Source organism: Miniopterus natalensis, chromosome 12 (genome assembly GCF_054644295.1).
Source record: "Miniopterus natalensis isolate mMinNat1 chromosome 12, mMinNat1.hap1, whole genome shotgun sequence".
Classification (NCBI taxonomy): domain Eukaryota; kingdom Metazoa; phylum Chordata; class Mammalia; order Chiroptera; family Miniopteridae; genus Miniopterus; species Miniopterus natalensis.
Genome location: NC_142092.1, coordinates 67,528,808 through 67,546,995, shown reverse-complemented (window position 1 = coordinate 67,546,995; position 18,188 = coordinate 67,528,808). Strand labels below are relative to the sequence as shown.

Here is an 18,188-nt window from a genome sequence, read left to right as displayed (position 1 = left end):
ATCCCCCTGGGCTAAAATTCAGCCTTGACTATTTTTTTCTTTTGTTAAAGTGCATTTAAAAAATTTTATTGATTGATTGATTTTAGAGAGAGAGAGGAAAGGAGAGAGAAACATGGATTTGTTGTCCCACTTATTTATGCATTCATTGGTTGCTCTTTGTATGTGCCCTGAGGGAGGATGTACCGCAGCCGTGGGACGATGCTCTAACCCACTGAGCTACCCGACCAGGGCCTAGGATGCATTTTTAAAAGAGGCTTTCTGGACTATCTCTCAGGTAGGAGAGGTATATCATTGCACTGCTTGAGTTCTTTCTCCTTCAAGTGTCTTCCCTCATTGATTCCCACTGAGAGACAGCTCCCTCTCCCCCCAAACAATGAGCTCCTGTTCTGTGTCAGTCTTCATACCCTATGGAAACCTCCCTTCAGTTCTTGAGGAGGATAATTATCACCTCCACTTTACAGACAGCAAGAGTAATACCTAACATTTACTAAGTGTTTATTGTGTCAGGGACTGTGTTGCGTGTTTTTAAAGCATCATCCCACTTGAGTCTCAGAGCAATACTCTAAAATTGGAACTATTGTATGGATGGGAAAACCAAGGATCAGAGAGGGGAGGTTTCTTGCCTTAGGATACCCAGCAGGTTAGAGCTGGCATTTGAATCCAGGTCTTTCTGACCCACAGGCTAAGCTGCCTCGTTAATAATTTCCGATGAACTTGGGCCTTTTTCCGTAGAAATGGGGAGAAAGGAGAAGATTCGAGGGAGAACGCTAACGTCGATTTCCGGGGGTAAGCGTATCTCGCCAGACTCTCAGGTAATCTCTGAGCCCGGCTTTACCTGCTGCGGGGGGAGTGGTGCGCATGCGCAGGCCTTCCGGTTGGCCCCGCCCCCGGGAGGGCTCAGTTATCTGCTTTCGGCTCTGGGGCTTGCGCACTAGGTTCCCAGCCATCCGCTCCTTCCCGGTCGGGGACTTCCGGCGCACGGGGTGCGGTTCCGGGTCGTGAGGCGACTCGGGGCAACAGGGCTGCTGCTCTGCAGGCAGGCGGCGGCGAGCGGCGGGGGCATGAGGGCGAGCCCGGAAAGCGGCAGCTGAGCCGACCGGGAGGAGCGCCAGTCCCCGAGGATTCCGGGAGTTCGGGGCTGGGGCCCGGAGGCGCAGGGGAGCCGGGCCCTCCCCCAAGGACCGTGTCCTGGGCCCACCCAGCCCGTACTGTGGCAGCGCCTTCAGGTAAAGGTTGCCCCAACCGCTAGCCTACTCGCTCTCTGTCCTGCCAGCCACCCCAAGAGCCTAGCGGATCCTCAGTCCTCTGCTCTAGGCGCTACCCAGCGGGCAGCATGTGTGGCCCTTGGCACGTCTCCCGTGAGCATCCGTTTCCTGGCCCTTTCCAGAGCCGGAGGCTGCATGCAGTCTGTGAGCCTGACAGCCAGCTGTGTGTGTGATTTGGGGGAGGAGAAGCTAGTGGATCTGGTGGTGGTATTGGGTGGGAGTCGGGGGAGGGAGAAGGACACTGGTGGCTCTGGCAGTTTCTGGCCCCACGCTCGGCAACATTTAGGCATCCTAATCTTCACAATATGAAAATCAAGTTTTTAAAGCATTGCCTATGTGGCCCCGGTGCCTATCGCCCCTTTTCCCCCTTGCCCCAAAGTGGTAAACGGCCTTGCAGACGTCTTTTTTTATAGGTGGAGTGCTGCTGTAACTTTGATTCATCTTTTTATTTGGGGGAGTGGCAGAGTGTTCTGGATCGTTTAAGGCAGAAACAAATGATTGTAGTTTAAACAAGAGTATTGCTGTAACCGGAGTCCCAAAAGTTGATTCAGAAATTGGTTAAAATTTCATTCTGAATGAACACAAGTAGTTTTCGAAGCCCATCACAGTACCTAGTGCTGTGCAAAGCATCATGTTGTAAATCAAAACCAGCAAAGTTCAAAACTTCCCCAAGTGTGAATGGTCAAATGGAGACAGGTGTTTACAAACATTAGTTCAAACAGCACCAACATTCTCATTGTTTTGTCAAGCAAAAGGGGTGGTTTCCTAATTAAGAACCCACTAGAGCAAGAAAAGGAGACATGATCTTTTATTCCTCATACACTATGCGCCCACATGAGATGCTCAATAAGTGCTGAAAGAGTTATTGATAAAGCATTGATAACTGTTTTCATCTTTTTCAGTTTACACACTCAAAAGCTTGCTGGGGCCTATGAGGCATGCTGGTGGTGCCTTTCCCATTCAGCTTTGTTCTCATACCTATCTTCAACTACTGTAATCCCATCCTGAACTCACATTCCTCTACACCTCGTGATCTGGTGCCTGGCTAACATCCCAGCTATGCTTAAAAAGGCCCCCTTCCTTAATTACCCTGATCTTTTACTTTAGATAAGTAAGACATCAAGTCATGTTTGTTCTTTTCTTTGCCCTTTGTGTTTTGTAGGACATTCTCCCTGCCTAGAAGATTTCTCCTTTTCTGTTGTCAGCTATTAAGATGTTACCCAGGGCCCAGCTGAAATTGGCCTCCCTCAACCAATTCAGAACAACCCCAGCTGGAAATTATTTCTTTTTAGAATCCCATAAACACTCATTATATCTATAATTATTTCACTTAGCAAGCATTTCCTGAGTATAGATATATACCAGGTACCATGCCGGACAATGTAGAGATAAGTAAGACTCAGTCCTTGCTGCAGGGAGCTCATTTTAGTGAGAGAGATAAGGGAATAATTCCAACACTGATAAGTACACTGAGTGAGCGTTCTTTCTGTGATACAGAGGTAGCGCAGACGGGGGGTGGGTCATTAATTTTTGAGGAGTGTACTATGACCAGGTAATGCTTCACAATGTGGGGTTAACTAAGCTTTATTATTTACTATGTACTGGATATTACATATAAGTTTCTCTTGTTTAATCATTTTACTCTCAATTTACAGATTAGGAAGACTCAATAAATTACATAGCTGGTACAAGACAGCCAAGATTCAAACCCAGGTCTGTCTAATGCCTCCATCTGTGCTTTTTTCATTACGTGTTTTGCCTTCTTTCTCACACCATAGCTCTCGATATCAAGTACATATTGAAACAAGTATACAAGAGAAAAAAATATGAGTGTCAAAATTAGTGGTACAGATGTTCTTTTAAATGTATAGAAGATCATGATTTTTCAAAGCTAGAAGGTGGTAGGTGGGTCGGCTCAACTTTGAATATAAGCAAGGAAGGCATTCTGTAGAGAATGACCATGAACTCTGTATTCAATTCCTGGTTCCTTTTCTTGCTAGATGTGTGACCTTTGGCAAGTTCCTTATTCTAGGCATGATTTTCCTCAAGTATGGGTTGGGATAGGGGGATAATACAGATTTCATGCAGTATTGTGAATATGTAATCTAATGTGGATAAAAGGCCTGATACATGGTCTCACGTGATAACTATAAGGTGCAAAAGTGCAATGACTGTGGCATGGTTTTAGAGTGGTGAGTAGACCAGCCTTAATAAAGCAAGCTATTGCTTCTTTTTAGTGGGGATACTGGGAGGTTGGAGGCTCAGTAGGGGTCAGTGTCAGTGAGGGCTTGAGTGTCAGGCAAGAAAGGTAAGTTTCTGCTTATGACTTTTCTAGTTAATAAATACTTTGAGGATCTGTGATTCATTCAGCAGTGACAGGGCAAACGTTAGACCCTGGAGATGCAAAGAGGAATAAAACCAGTTTCCCAACCTGAGGTTATTGACATTCTAGTGGGGGAGACATATTGTGTGCAGGTGAACTGTAGTAAAGTACTGTAGGTACAAAGATAGCAGTCCCCACAGGGTACCAAGGAGCACAAAGGAGGGAACGCTGATAATGCTAGCTAATGAGCACTTACTGTTTGCCAGCATTGTGTTAAATGTATTATTTATTTCTGTACAGAAAGTGTATATTAGCATCCTGGTTTTACAGATGAGCAGAGTAGAACACAGAGATGTTAAATAAATTCCATGAGTTTATGCAGCTGTTGGAGTTGTGAGTAGAGGGGATTATCTGCTAGGCTTTGGTATCTCCACTCTTCATTACTACACCGTGTTGTTTCTTCTCTGTGATGTTGGTGGGGACCCTTTGGAGAGGCTTCAAAAAAGAGCTAGCCCTTGAGGTGTGTTTCAGTGTACTGGTCATTGTGCTGGGCAGTAGGGATATTGAGGGATGAATGTGGCACCGGCACTCAAGAAGCTCATCGCCTCACCTCTCATGTGAAATATATTACTTTTTAATGGGGGGTTTCCTTTACTAGTTGACTCATAACTGACTTTAGAAACTGTTGTACTTCAGTGGATTTATAAATGCTCCAGGTTGAGAATTTGCTGGAAATCTGTTACTCTGATATATAGGCCTTATTGTTAAGGACACAGCAATAGATACCAATTCTATGACAAGGAATTTTGTCACATGATTTTTCCCCCATAGTAGGTAGGTACTCTGACCTTGTGTTTTCTGTGAGTTTGAAGTTTTTGAGAAGTTTTGACTTAAAAGTTAGCACATTTTCAACTTGTGTTAAATTTAAAATAATTGTGCACTTATATTTTGGTCATTGGTAAATGTGTTTGTATACTTTGTTTCCTTCAATCTTCATGATTCTCTGAGATAGGTGATATTACCCCATTTAACACACAGGTAGCATAAGACTTAGTGCTTAAGTATGTTACCCAAGAGTCACACAGCTAGTGAGTGAGAATGCCAGAAAAAAATTGGACTTTCCAAAGGAGTGAACAAATACTTATTAACTTAGTTTTTTTTTGAGCATCTGCCTCAGGGGTCTTCAACTCAAATGCCCACGATGTAATATAGAAAGTAGGACAGACCTTGGTGACCTGGAGGGCATATGACCAGTCTGAAGGTCTCAGTTGCTGCTCAGCTCTAGTTGCTTGTTGCTGTGTGGGAAAGTAGGCCCACTGTCCCTGGATCTTTTGCTTGTTTTCAAGAGCTGCTGGAAATCTTGGATTTAATGTATTTATTTTAGAAAAATTTAATTTTTATTAGAGAGAAACAGAAACACTGATTTGTTGTTCCACTTATTTATGTACTCATTGGTTGATTCTTCCATGTGCTCTGATCACCCGCAGCCTTGGTGAATGGGGACAGTGCTCTAACCAACTGAGCTACCCAGCCAGGGTTGGGTTTTAATGTATTTAGTTTTAAAAATTTGGACCAAATTTTATTGTGTGGACCAAAGCACATTTGTGGGCTGTGTACAGTCCTAGTCTGACTTAATCGTGAACTCTGATCTACTTTATCGCTGAAATTTTGGTACCCACAGGAGGTACAACACAAGTAGAGATTACTGATCAGAAGTCTACTGGTAAATTGCTAGAGTGAGGGGGTTTTGTAATTGACTCATACTGATGTCTTTGGGGAAATGGAGGGTGAATGCTTTTATTACACAATGAGGCTGAATTTCAGTAGGGTTGGGGTTTGATGAGATTACCTTGTAATACTTTTAGCACTTTAAATTTTTTTTTTTTAAATATCTTTATTGATTTCAGAGGGAGGAAAGGAGAGGGAGAGAAACATCAGTGATGAGAGAGTCATTGATCGGCTGCCTAGCCCTCAACCCGGGCATGTGCCTTTCCTGGGAACCGAACCCTGATCTCCTGGATCCCAGGTCAACACTCAACCTCTGAGCCACGCCCGGCGGGGCAGCACTTTAAATGCTATCAAATCTCTTGCCTCTTTGGTCCTCTGTACAGTGAGTGCCATGAAGTGAACATGGGGAGTAAACATAACCTCTTGAGATGAAAAAATTGGCTCCCAGTGAAAGACAGTTTAGTAGAAAGTGCGCTAGATTGAGAGGGACTTGAAGTCTGTCTGTAGCTATGCCACTAACAGCCTTTTGATTTTGGTCAAGCCACTTAGAAATCTTTGTATCTTTTTTTCCCATCTGGATGATAATGAGCCCAAATCAAGTCTTGCTGAGGTCTTTTAAGGATGCCAAGCTTTCTAATAGACAAGCTTTCTAAAGTTACATAGCTGGTTACTGGCAGGCCCCAGTAGAGAATGGTTTAACGCTAAAGTGCTACTTCTTCTCTCTTGGCAGGGAGAGAGCCACTGCTCAGCTCTTCCCCCTATTCTTTGTTCATTACTTCTGGGAAAGGACCTTGACAGGCCAGGTGCTCCCCAAATGCGTACAGTGCTTTGTTGACTATATATACACAAGATTGAAAGGAGGCATAGAGACACCCAGCATAGTGAGAGAAATATGGTCAGGGAGTTCCCAGCCCAAGAGTTTAATTTATTTTTATTTCAATACCCAGCTTCCACAAGGTGAAAATTGAAAAGAAAAAAAAAAAAATTGGCCTTCTAGATACTTGTTTTCATTCATACTCTATTGTATAAGGACATAACATGGAATATAAAAATGAAGAAAATAAATCCTGAGCAATCATTCAAAATTTATTAACTTTAGTTGGCAGCAGTCTAGATATATTGGGGAAATAGATTTAATATAGGAAGCACAAAATTTGGACCCAAATAAGAAAACAGTTTCAAGTAATTGAAAGTGAGAAAAATGGGAGAAACCACTTTAAAAACAAAACTTAAATTCTGGAAACAGCAAGAAGGTGTTAGAATAAGTATCGGAATTAGATTATAGTAACCACTTGTGAAATAAATTGAATATTATGTCACATTTACCCTTAAATATATGCAGTGTTAGATTCATATCCTATACTTGAGTATACTTTTATGAATATGCTTTTATTATTGATGCAGACAAAATTGACTGAATTTTACACATTCAAAACAGTAACATTTTTTAGTTCCCTGTGGACTCATGTTAAGGTATATTATTATAAATAAGTACTGCTTCAGCAGAGAAGTTGGTAGAAAATTATTTGAAGAAATGGTTTTCTTTTTAAACCAAAGTAAATTTTTAATCTGAACTTTAGTTGCTGATAAAGAGACAACAACAAACTGAGGTGCAGGCTTGAATTTTGAAGTCACACCTACTAGCTTTGTCAGTTATAAATGGTGTGACCTTCACAATCTGCAAAATGAGGACAATACTGCCAATCTCGTATACTGCTTGTGAGGATTAAATGAAATAACTTATGGAGAGATGCAGGTACCAGCTTTCAGGGGCACAGGACATTTGGATGTTAGTATAATGTAACAAGAAGTGATTCTGTGGAGTGATTGTGAAGGGGTGAGCTTTATTTTCATGTCTGGATTATGAATTTAGTCTCATTAATTTCTAGTTGTGCTTTGTGCATTACTTGGCATACCTATCAACTGTGCACTGTCGAGAATAGGGCTTCAATATTCTATTTTTAGGCTATTAAATAAGTTGATCCGTTAGATAACAAGAACCACCTTCAATTACTTATGTTACCTTTTTTTGTGTGCCCTTGACTACCTGTTACAGTTAGAACAAGGGCTGTTATGTGTTCGTCCCCATCTTACAAATGCTGCAACTGAGGCTTAGAGAGAAGTAAAGTGGTTCAAGGTAGAGAGCTACTGATAACTATAGGATTTGAACCCTTGTTTTTCCCCTCTAATTACATTTCTTGTGCCACTAGTCCACGCTCTTCTTGATTTGGATATTGGCACTGGCCCTTGTTTTGGGACTGTCATCACCCATGGCCCTTATTACTCATTTAAGCTTAATCCCTGCAGAAAGTTGTTATTATGTTGAGAATATTTGATTTTAGGTATAATCTTATGATATGAAGTTTAAAGATTTAATAGAACTCTAATAATACTTATTGCTGGCAGAGGTTGGTGGTGAGATGGACACTCATATACTGCTAGTGGGAATATAAATCGGTAAAACTTTTCTGGAAAGAATTTTGGCAGTATTTATCACAAGCCTTTAAAAAAATAAGTCATGCATGCCTTTTGAGCAATTCCATTTCTAGGAATTGTTGTTAAAGAAATCAGAGATGTAGGAAAATATTCAGGTTCAAATATGTTCACTGTAGCAGTACTTATAATAGTAAAAGTTAAAGGAATTTTAGCATTTAACAAAGAGTTGAGAGAAATTATGGAAAAGCATAGAATGGAAATATTGTGCCATCATTTTATTATTTTTTTTAATTATTATTTTAAAAAATATATCTTTTATTGATTTCAGAGAGAGGAAAGGTGAGGGGGAGAGAGAGAGAGAAACATCAATGATGAGAGAGTCATTGATTGAGCCCGCAACCCGGGCATGTGCCCTGACCGGGAATTGAACCCCGATCGCCTGGATCCTAGATCGATGCTCAACCGCTGAGCCACGCCTGGCCTGGCTGTACCATCATTTTAAATGTTTTAGAAGAATTTTAATGACACATTAATATGCTTATTATGTAACATGAAGTGGAAAAAAGGATATATAACTATATAAAGTACTATCCCAGGTATGTCATACATAAGAAGGAAAAGAAGTAGGTGGTAGGATGATGGGTCTTTATGGTTTTCTTGGTTTTCCAAAACATTCCCTGATAAACATAAATAACTTTTTAATTTAAAAATATTTTAAACTTGGTATTAAAAAATATAGAGCCTTGGCTGGTGTGGCTCAGTTGGTTGGGCATCGTCCCATGCACCCAAGGGTTTCCTGTTCGATTCCTGTTCAGGGCACATGCCCTGGTTTTGGGCTCCATGTAGGAGGCAGCCGATTGATGTTTCACTCTCATATCAGTGTTTCTTTCTCTCTCTTCCTCTCCCTTCCTCTCTCTCTAAAATCAATAAAAATATTTTTAAAATAGCATATGTATATAGAGAGAGAGACAGTGAACATCATTTTGACCAAAAAAGTTATGCAGATGATCTGAAGTTATAAATGGATTGTATTTTCAAGTTAGTTTTTACCTCCATTGTTTTACACTTAAAATTTAGTTTCATGTTTCTTGACATAAATGATGTTGGGGTTTCCAGGCTAGCCTGCCTCTCCTTTCCACAAAATCCTGTTTAGGATAGTACTATGGAAGAGGAGTTGTATTCTTATTGGATGGTACCAGGGACCCAGTGCTACCTACCATCACCTCTTTAATGGCCAGTGGGCAGTGAGTAGTTGTGTGACAGACAGGTCTGTCTTTCAAAGGGAGTGCACTCCTGTCTCTGTGAGGCTGAACATTGGTATGCACAGTATAGAGCTTTTTTGTGGGTTGAATGCTTAGATATTGGAAAGTACTTTTTTGTTATGGAAAATTGTAAGTGTGAATTTCTGTCTCTTTTTGTAAGAAAAAAATTAAAGATCAAAGTTTGGATTTTAATTTTTCTGTAACAATATTCAAAATGCATAAATATTAAGTTATGATGAATTGTTGCCTTTTACCTTTTTCTAATTTTCATATACTTCATAATTGAAATTTCAATAGTTTCAGCATGTACAGTTAAGCATGATGGCCAGTTAGGTTTTTTTGAAAATGTGCACGGTGATTCTCCAATATACAATATAAAAAGTGTTGCCTGGCCGGGCGTGGCTCAGCGGTTGAGCGTTGACCTAGGATCCAGGCGATCGAGGTTTGATTCCCGGTCAGGGCACATGCCTGGGTTGTGGGCTCGATCAATGACTCTCTCATCATTGATGTTTCTGTCTCTCTCTCTCCCTCTCCTTTCCTCTCTCTGAAATCAATAAAGATATATTTTTAAAAAATATATTTAAAAAAAAAAGTGTGCAAAAATTTTAACGAAGTATTTGAGCATATTTTAATTAGGAAAATACCAGGCAAGATGTTTCTTTTTGAAAACTGCTCTGTCCAAAGCATTCTGTATATTATCAGAATGAAAAATGACAGCACTTTGTCATCTGTTCAAATTGATATTGCACTCTTTGCAGTGACAGCTGAAAAGGCCCACAGGTGCCATATAAAGAGGTGACCATGTTGTCATATTTCATTTCGGCATCCCTCTGCAAAGCCATAATTACCTAATTAGGTTGTTAATTAGGAGATTAGCATTTCACTATATTGATAGAATGCTCTTTACCGGCATGAGGCTAGAAACAGATTTGTCTGCCCTAATTTGTAATCTCTGCCTTTTTTGTACTTATTTATTTGCTTAAGTTTCTGATGTGGGGCAATTTAGTTTACCTGAGAAACAGTTTGTTTACAAGCTAATGAATCTTTGATCACTGGATTAAAGTTGTCTTGTGAAAATATGAACAGAATTAAAAGGGTGGTGACATCCCCAAAATGATAATAAAAATTCTGATTTGGTATAACTTGTGTTCTCATTAGCATAGGCAACAAACACACAATAAGAAATAAAGTTGTTGGCATAAAAAACAAAAAAATAGAAAAACTAAGTCTGAAATGTGATAGAGATTTTTACAGGGTGGGGCAAAAGTAGGTTTACAGTTCATATGGAAAATAATACAATAATTAACAAATAATAATATAAGAATAAACTGTGTTTCTCGTACAACTATAAATCTGTCTTTGCCCACCCTGTATATCCAAAACTAGGTGAAGGAAATTATTTAGTTATCTTTATCAACAAACACCTTTTATTTATAGTTTAGACTTATAAAATATGTTAAGTATTCTGAACATATTTCAGAACTGAAGCTTGGTTAATGTCTTCAGAACAATATATACAGTTTTCAGTTTAAACTTCCTTAGGTAGTCATCAAGTATCAGGGATTATTCCATCTGTACTTTCTGTCCATTGGCCTGTGCTTGGAACATTCTCTTCCCACAGTTTTGCAGTCCTGAGTGCTTGTGGAATTTGAAGTATTTCAGAGTAACCTTCACTTGGTGAGCTATTTGGAGTAAGCAAGGTTTCCATCAAGTGTGTCTAACATTCTTCGGGTGGGGGAAGAGGTGGTAAAAAACCTGATTTCCATCTATTTTCACTGAAATGCATGATTTGACAGTAATGTTTGTAATTTGCATTATATGTACCTTCTCTTTTTCCAGTTTAGGAGATTAAGAGTTTTGCAACAGTATTAGGAACACCATTCCCACTGAGGCAGTAGTTTATCTCCTTTTGATTATATTTGGTATTAATTGTTAAAGTTGTAGAAAGTACATGTGTGCCTAAGCCCTTTTTCTCCATGATTATTATAAAGAATTGCATTTGTTTATATCTGTAATTAAAAATATATATTAAAAATATTTTTATATGAAGACTGTATCATATATCTCATTCAGTCAGTTAAGCTTTTGCTTAATAGTGAGGAGGAAAATTACTTCCCAAGGAAAGAGGTTGCTGCCAGGTGTGTGAGCTCGTGGGCTTCCTGTGCCCTACTCTGGTATGGATTAAAGCCTTGTCTGGGGCTTTGGTAGGAGGAGCCGCTCCAGCTCATGAGTGGCTGCTTCAACCAAGTCAAAGTTCTGTTGGGATTCCCTGTACTAGGATTGAATCTCCCTTAACTAGAACAATAGATTAACTGCCTCTTAACTAGAAATGTGGATTAGCTACCTTCACACAGGGTTACTAGCATTATATGAAAATTCTCTTCCTTTCCCTGGGAAAAAGACTTGGAAACTCCCATTTTTGCATGAGATATTTTGACATCTCTGTGAAGTAATCAACTTGTATTACAAATTGTTTAAAAATTTTTGTGGTTACTGTTACCAATACTGTTCAGTTAAGTGATTTGTTCGTATCCTTGTGTTGGAATCATGTAAAGTAGAAGAAATCTAGGATGCAGCATAGATTCTAGCCTTCCTGTGTTTCTACCTCCCTTTAAAAAATTGAGATATAATTTATATACCATAAAATTCACCCTTTAAAAGTGTATAATTTAATGGTTTTTAGTATACTCACAAAGTTGTATAACCATCACCACTATTGAAGACCAAAATATTTTTATTACCCCCAAAGAAATCCCATACCTATTAGCAATCATTCCTCATTCCTACCTCCCCCAGCTCTTGGCAACCATTAATCTACTTTCTGTCTATGGATTTGCCTATTCTGAACCTTTCATATAAATGGAACACAGTATGTGGCCTTTTGTGTCTGGCTCCTTTTAGTTAGCATATGTTTTCAAGGCTCATCCATGTTGTACCATGTGTCAGTCCTTCATTCCTTTTTATTGCCAAATAGCATTCCATTATATGGAAATACCACATTTGCTTATCCATTCATCAGTTGATGGAGATTTGGGTTGTTTCCACTCTTTGGGTATTATGAATGTCTGGACATACTTTCAATTCTGTTGGTTATGTACTTTGGAGTGGATTGCTGGGTTATATGGTAACTCTGTTTAAAATTTTGAGAAATTGCCGAACTGTTTTCAAAAGCGGCTGCATCATTTTCTATTTCCGCCAGCATTGCATAAGTCTGCCCACTTTCTGCTTTTGCTTTCTCCAGGTTCTGTGTTGCTCTGGTCTGAGCACGTAGCAACCTTAGGTTCTAGAAGTTCCATGAACGCTTTGTCTTGATAAATGGGAAATTTTTCATTTTTCTCTGTTCAGCCAGGTTCATACTACAAGCATATGTGTACCAGGCCTTATGTTGGGTGTTAGTGACAGGAAGCCAAATAAGGCTTCTAGTCCTTTCCTCTCAAGGACTTCACAGTCCAATAGTTGGAACTTCTTACTAGGAAATGGGGAGAGAGGGAAAAGCCAGTGAAAGTTAACTGCTTAGAAATTTGTGAAATTCCTCTTTCCGCGCTACCCAGAGAGGGGTCCATACGGCGTTGTTCTCGGTTCCCACATAACTTAAAGGGAAACTTTTGCAATGTCCAGAGCCCTTGATGTCCTGCAAATGAAGGAGGAGGATGTCCTCAAGTTTCTTGCAGCGGGAACCCACTTGGGTGGCACCAACCTTGACTTCCAAATGGAACAGTACATCTACAAAAGGAAGAGTGATGGCATCTACATCATAAATCTGAAGAGAACCTGGGAGAAGCTTCTGTTGGCAGCTCGTGCCATTGTTGCCATTGAAAACCCTGCTGATGTCAGTGTCATATCGTCCAGGAATACTGGCCAGCGAGCTGTGCTGAAGTTTGCTGCTGCCACTGGAGCTACTCCTATTGCCGGTCACTTCACTCCTGGAACCTTCACCAACCAGATCTAGGCCGCCTTCCAGGAGCCGAGACTTCTGGTGGTCACTGATCCCTGGGCTGACCACCAGCCTCTCACAGAGGCGACTTATATTAACCTGCCCACCATCGCTCTGTGCAACACAGACTCTCCTCTGCGCTATGTGGACATTGCCATCCCTTGCAACAACAAGGGGGCTCACTCAGTGGGCCTGATGTGGTGGGTGCTGGCCCGAGAAGTACTATGCATGTGTGGCACCATCTCCCATGAACACCCATGGGAGGGCATGCCTGATCTTTACTTCTGCAGGGATCCTGGAGAGATTGAAAAGGAAGAGCAGGCTGCTGCTGAAAAGGCTGTGACCAAAGAGGAATTTCAGGGTGAATGGACTGCTCCAGCTCCTGAGTTCCCTGCTGCTCAGCCTGAGGTCGCAGACTGGTCTGAAGGCGCAGGTGCCTTCTGTGCCCATTCAGCAGTTTCCTCCTGAAGACTGGTCTGCAGCCCCCACTGCTCAGGCCACCGAATGGGTAGGAACAACCACTGAGTGGTCCTAAGCTGTTCTTCTGCAAACTCTTAACAGAATGGAAATAAGGTTGATGGAAAATAAACAATTTCAAAAAAAAAAAAGAAATATGTGAAATTCCACAGATTAGATCCTAACTTTAGAATAGTGAAAGATGGACTGAGTTGGTTTTCACAGCTTCTGAGGTTTCTTCTTCTCGGCCCACCCTCTGACTACTGCCATTCCTGGAGTTTTGTTGGTGGGCCTTTGTCCTTCTTACCCGCTCTCCCTGGGTACGCTCATTCATTCCACGGGTTCATCTGTCATTTGCGTGTTGATGCCTTCCAAATTTGCGCAGTCCTTTCTCCTAGGCTTCAGGTTTGCAATCCTTTGTGTGTGGCTTATCTGTTATTGCCTCCCACATTCGCTCAGACCTTTCTCCTGGGCTATCAGGTTTGCATCATGGTGGGTCTTTATTTGGGTAAAGCCTACTTTTTCAGTTCACAATTTCGTTTGTTGGCACTATCAAGCAATCCACAAACTTTCCTCTTCTCCTTAACCCTCCACATTCACTCAGTCACCAGTTTCTACCAATTTTATCTCCTAAATATTTCTTAACTATTTGTTAAATTCATAGACCTGTCTTTCACTGCCTTAAGATTTCCTCATCTCTTCCCTGAGTTGTCATCGCAGTTTATAACTATTCTTGTGTCTTGTTCCTCAGACCAGTCTTCTTTGCAACTGCCAGACTAGTCTGTCTGAAATGCTTCTAATAAACAGTATTGCAAAAACACCTTGAAAATACAGATTATTTTGTAACAGCTGCATAATAACAGAGATTTTAGTCTTACTTGTGTTTACAACTTTATATATAGTTTGGTGCTAATAATTACATTTGTTCTTCATACTTGTCATAGGAAATATCTTTGGAGCAAAAATTAGGTCTTGAGTTGTCCATTTTATCTTCACAAAATTAGATATTTTTGACACCAAAGTCTGTGTTTTTCCACTAGACCTCACTGTTCAAACTAGGGTTATCAGAATGCCAATATATACCAGGAGGTATTAGAAGCTGCAAAGTAAGCATGGCACATCTTCCTGGAGTATCTTAATGATGTATTCAAAAGTAAAACTTTTTTTTCTATTAAAACATATACAGGTGTAGTATGTTATAGGATAGAATGCAAGTATGAATGAATTCTAAAAATAAATTTCTTGTAGCATGGTGCTTTAGGTGGTTCCCCCTGGGTTCTGTCATACTTTGATTTATGGTCACTCTCCTCTGCCCTTCAGGTGTGTCCGTGGCTGAGTTTGAGAAGCACTGTACTTGTACCAGACCCCCTTTAACTGGATCTTGGTGGATGGTAAGATTCAGATACATTTCAAGTGGAAGTTAGTGATACAAGAAAAGAAGAATCAAGAGTCCATGTCCCTTTGTCTAAAGGAGACATTTGTTAGGACAGAAGATCTGCTCTGGTAGATTGATCGGTCTGGCTGGTCCCAGATGTCCTTGGTCACTCATCAGGGAGCCTAGCAGGGAAGCTGGAATGACACCCAAGCCTCTCCATGTAGTCTTTTATCCCAGGCTTATTCCCATGATTCATATATTTTCCAAAGAAGGTGACAGCAGAAGCTGCAAGTTTTCCTGAGGCCGAGGCTCAGAAGTCCCACAGCATTGCTTCCGCTACATTCTGTTGCTTAAAGCAAATCACAGTGTGAGCCCAGACTCTAGTGGTGGGGAAATAGACTCCACCTATTGATGGGAGGAGCTGCAAAGATTGCACTTTTAAAAATCTACCATGTGACCTTGAGCAAGTTACTTAATTCCTTTAAGCCTTAATTTTTTTAAAGCTATAAAATGAGGATAATATTAATACCTACATCCTGTGGTGGTTGTAAGGATTAAATATGTTGTTACATGAAAAGTACAGCTGATAGTATGAGCTTTAGTAAATGTCATCTTTTACCGTTCTCTGTGATTCTGCCTAATGAAAGTTTAGCCATCCTTAAATGGGACCCTCTTCCTTCCTGAAGCCTTCTGTAGTTTTTTTGTCTCTTGGAAAGCATATTGTCTTTGTATCTCATTTGGTGGTTAATATGTATTGTCTTATGTTGCTGTTATGTCAGTACAGGACATAGCTTATCTGCTGAAGTCTGTAAGCCTCTGGAGGGTGCAGGCCAGTGTTCATATAATTTTTTGTAAGATTCCCAGTACCTCGCTGTCAGTGATGTTTAGTGAATGAATCTCATATTATTCAAAAGAAGATACAAGCATTTCTTTTTTGTTGTTTTGATTTAATCTAGTAAGTACCTTTAGTTAAAACACAGAAGTAAAAATGTGAAAGGAAAAATTAAACTCCAGATATAGGATCTCACTATTTACTGTGTAATGAAATTAGACATACTCACATAGAAAAGATTTTAATTCCCGGAGGGGGAAAAAGCTTAATTTTTTGCTGGTCTAAAAAATAAATGAAGATTTAATTTAGAGTTAAATTGGAGAGAGCTAGAAAAAGAGATTTAAAAGCAATAAGGTGCATTTTATTTTAATGGTCATTTCAATTATTTTCAAATTCTAGGAGATATGAATTCTGAACTTTAACTAGATTGAAGAATGCTAAAATCTTAAAAACAAGGTCTGTTGGTTTTTATAAATGGAAGACTTTGCATATTATAAAAAGGCTTTTGTATTTCTAACTGCAATCATTCCTATTTGTACAAAATAAGTGTGCATACTTCTATCACACTCTTAAGGAATCCTGTATAGGAATCACATTTAACTTGCCTAATGCTAATAGCATGAAGTCGGGGTACAGTGTGGAAAGGTAAAAAAAAAAAAATCTCGCATCTGCTGTTACATGTTGTTAACTCCCTCAGCAGACGTTAAATCATTTCAAGTACAATAATAGTGTGGGAGGTAAATTAACTAACCATTAACAATCTTATAAATACACAATTAACATGCCAGCATTTATATGACACATTGATGGGGCAGCAGTAATTTTGATTGGGAGTTTGCAGACCTTTGAGAAGCCTCAGGCTGTTGCTTATTTAGACAAGTTTTCACAGATTGCAGGTGAGGGGACTTGAAGTCTGTCTGGCAGAGAGAAGTGAGTGTATGGAGTGTTTTGAAAGTTCAAGAAGGGGAATTTCCTTTTAGCCATTGGCTGAACTTGAGCATTTTAAGCCATGTTGCTGCCTATCTCACGTCCATAGGGAGTGCAGAAGTATAGGGAGGGCTCATTTGTTTATGGTGGAGTTATTTAAAGAAACACATTTCAGGTATGGACTTCGTAGTTGAAGTTGCACGATTCTCTGGGGATTTTCAAAAAGATACTTAAACCTAACTAAGAATGTAAAGGACACCCATCCTCTGTGGTAGATGATCTCTGAAGTTCCTTTCATGTGTAAAATGTTGTGACTTTTATATTTGAGCAAACATTATATTCGTTCTTTCTTTCCATGCTGTTGTACAAATCTCTGTTGCATTAGTGGAGGGGAGGCTAAGTCAGGGTCTAGTCTATTGCATGACACATTTGCTTCTTACATCTTTCACAAAGACCCATGGAAGAAATTTCTCTCAGGCCCCAGAACCCCAAGAGCTCATCAGGATTTTTAAAATCACGTTTATTATAACTGTTATAACTCTTTGTTTCTCTTTGTTTAGAGAGGCTGTACAGTGGTTAAGATCCCAAGCTCTAGGATTTGATTCTTGTTCTTATTAGCTGTCTGGCTTTGGGCAGTTTTCTTAACCTTTCAGTGTTTTCATCTGTAAAATGGGGATAAAAATATTAACTATCTTATAGGGTTATTTTGAGAGTTATATGAATTAATTCATGTAAAGGAAAGAACAAGTCTAGCTTTCTAATAAGTTAAGGTTAGCTATAATTGCCTTTTGCTTCTGAGATTCTGCAGTGTACGTATAGGAAATGTATAAGATCTTATGGCACGCACTGGCTTATGGATTCACTCTGACTTCACCTTTGCCACTTTTCTCGTCTACTTTTTTTTACTATGTTGTACGTTATGTTTTTCTATAAGCTACTTACAAATAAAGTTTGAAGGGTGTATGTGTATAAAGTTATTATTAAAAATCTACTTGTATTGCCTGGCCGGTGTGGCTCAGTTGGTTAGAGGGTCGTCTCTTACACCAGAAGGTTGTGGGTTTGATCCCTGGTCAGGGGATGTATGAGAAGGCAACGATTGACGTTTCTCTCTCGCATTGGTGCTTCTCCCCCCTCCCCCTCTTCCTCCCTGCCCCTTCCCCTCCCCCCCCACTTCCTCCCCCTCCCCCCTTTCCCCCCACCTCACTCCTTCTTTCCCCCTTCCCCTCTGTTTAGGGCATGTGCCAAGTTACCACAGGCAAGTTACATGGTCATTACTGAATGCAAATAGTTATGTAAAGTGGCACTAGCATCCAGATTGCACCTGGAACCACACTTAGCACATAATAGGAACTTCATAAATATTTGTTGAGTGAATGATAAATATATGTTGAATGAATGAATGGAGTATAAAAGGAGACCCACCCAGTACATTAAAAATGGTCGTGTCATTTTGGGATATTTCTTATTGTCCTATTCTACATGATGGCCCCATTGCTTCCATTTTTGGTAAAACAAATCCATCTATTTTGAGGAACCTGAAGTTAAAAAGTGGGAGAACCTGTGAAGGGTAGGACATCTTAGGAGAACAGACCTCCTAGAGCCTGAAATTATTGTTTATCCAATAACCTAAAGGTACAAAAAAAGGACCAA

At 40.0% G+C, this 18,188-nt stretch overlaps 1 protein-coding gene and 1 pseudogene across 5 annotated transcripts in view; both read left to right on the top strand.

Annotated features, from left to right (window-relative positions):
• Positions 1 to 1,105: 1,105 nt before the first annotated feature.
• The window catches only part of MAPKAP1 (MAPK associated protein 1), a 178,576-nt gene continuing 161,493 nt past the window's right edge, over positions 1,106 to 18,188 (top strand). Inside the window, exons 1-3 of one of the 5 annotated variants that reach the window (XM_016210969.2) lie at positions 1,106 to 1,226; positions 2,921 to 2,978; positions 14,725 to 14,795. The gene's annotated coding sequence lies outside the window, so the exon portion shown is untranslated. The remainder of the gene's footprint in view (positions 1,227 to 2,920; positions 2,979 to 14,724; positions 14,796 to 18,188) is intronic. The other 4 variants (XM_016210971.2, XM_016210974.2, XM_016210973.2 and 1 more) reach the window with 4 other exon arrangements.
• On the top strand, positions 11,795 to 13,887 carry LOC107535489 (small ribosomal subunit protein uS2 pseudogene; annotated as a pseudogene).